Source organism: Sinocyclocheilus rhinocerous, unplaced genomic scaffold (genome assembly GCF_001515625.1).
Source record: "Sinocyclocheilus rhinocerous isolate Xijiao unplaced genomic scaffold, SAMN03320098_v1.1 scaffold723, whole genome shotgun sequence".
NCBI classification, from domain to species: domain Eukaryota; kingdom Metazoa; phylum Chordata; class Actinopteri; order Cypriniformes; family Cyprinidae; genus Sinocyclocheilus; species Sinocyclocheilus rhinocerous.
In genome coordinates, this window is record NW_015655571.1 from 417,042 (window position 1) to 418,862 (window position 1,821).

The window sequence follows — 1,821 nt, forward strand, 5'->3', positions numbered from 1 at the left end:
CGCTGCAGCTCCTCAAACATTGAACAAAATAAAACAAGTAAAAGCTTTTTTTTTTTTTTTTTTTTAAATCAGAGCACTAAAATAAGAGTAGAAAATGGCCTTTAAGAGAACTTTAAGAAAAAAAGTGAAGCTGAAATCCTTTCAAAAAAAGAGAGTTGCAGGAGGGCAGACAGTGTACAAAAACCTGCCAAAGGCAAATCAATTGAGAAAATGTACAGCACAGTTCATAAGATAGTTCAGTTTTGAGAATAAAAACCAACCTGTTTGTTCCTCAGTATCTTCATGTTTGTCTCTGAATGTTTCTTTAGTCTTCATGTCTTCACTCTCCTCTTTAATAAACTCCATCTTTATAATCGTGTCACATGGATCTCAGTCACGCGCGTCAGCGGGAGTTTTTCCTGTGTGTTTGAAAACTTTGTCCTGTTTAGATGAGAACAATTAACAGAAATTAAAAAAATTAAAACAAAATAAATCTCTGGGTGTGTCTCAATCAGCTCCCTAGTTCAGTAGTCAGTGCATTGGTAAGGGAGTCAGAGTGACAGTTAATGGACTTAAACAGGCCCGGATTAAGAACACATAGGGCCCTGGGGCTATAGCAAACCCAAGGGCCCCCCCCTTCAGAGTAGCCTTTCTTGGTGCCACAACGTTTTCTACCACAGGAATAATTTGTTTTTGTTTTGTTTTGTTTTTAAAAATCAAATCTCCAACACACAGAGATACAATGAGTATGCACACTAAATATTCCAGGCTACAACACATTAAAGGGGTCATATGGTGTCCCGGTTGGAGCGACGAGACATAAACATGAAAACCCATTATAAACGAGGCATTCGTTGCATCCAGTGGGGACATAATTACTGATTATAATGACTTATACTGTCTTTTTACGCGTTGCGTTGCATCGCGCCGCGTAAACATAAAACCATGTCTGCATTTGTGATCGGAGAAATGACAAACAACAAGCGCTACTCTACACTGCTCAAAACTTGAGTTCGATATTGAATCGAATCGAATTGCAAGCTTGTGAATGAGAATCGAATTGTGAAATTTATGTCAAAACCCAGCCCTAATACAAACTATAACAATGATAATCTCAGGTACTGATTATGTGCTTTATTCAATGCAAAAAGTGTCTAATGCGAGTTTTAATATAATTTTGCATGACATGTAAAATAAAAATACTGAAAACAACAGAGTTACCTCAGATATAAAAAATAAATTAAAGCAAACATGTACTTTAAAACTGTGAACACAATGCAAACCAACAAGTGTATTCCATAAAGATGGTGGTAGTCACTTAATATGTATTTTTAATAATGTTAAAAAGGTTTAGCCTAATATTTATAAATTAGATTATAAACTTGTCATTTCGTTGGGAGTGCAGTGAGTTTCTACGCTTCTAAATGGCTGTGGAATTTGATCGATTCGGTCAAGTCTGGTTAGGACACGGTTTAAGAGTGGAGGCATCTTATCGTGTTGCAAAGCTCATCGAAAAAGGCTATAAAACCTCACACAATTGGTGAAAATTAGACTGCCCGACACAAATAGCAGGTGTATTTACATTTTTTTGTAGGGGGCCGCAGAAACATATGTGTTTGGTCTTGTGGGCCGTGAGTTAAAAAATGTTGGGAAGCACTGGATTACAAGTTTAAAAATTGCTATTATTTTAAGGTTTTCATTACGACAGCAGCAACAACAAAAACACATCTGCAATTGTTTGTAAAAGTTGTCATTACACATTTGTGTTTGTTGTTCTCGTTGCATTTACACTGTTTTGAGCAGCAGGTCTCGTCAGCGAGCGCTTATTCGAGCGATTCGAAT

The 1,821-nt window shown here is 36.7% G+C and overlaps 1 protein-coding gene across 1 annotated transcript in view; it reads right to left on the bottom strand.

Annotated features, from left to right (window-relative positions):
* LOC107718513 (gastrula zinc finger protein XlCGF8.2DB-like) overlaps window positions 1-297 on the bottom strand; it is a 2,924-nt gene extending 2,627 nt beyond the window's left edge. Inside the window, exon 1 of the mRNA XM_016525616.1 lies at window positions 261-297. The gene's annotated coding sequence lies outside the window, so the exon portion shown is untranslated. The remainder of the gene's footprint in view (window positions 1-260) is intronic.
* Between the last annotated feature and the right edge of the window lie 1,524 nt (window positions 298-1,821).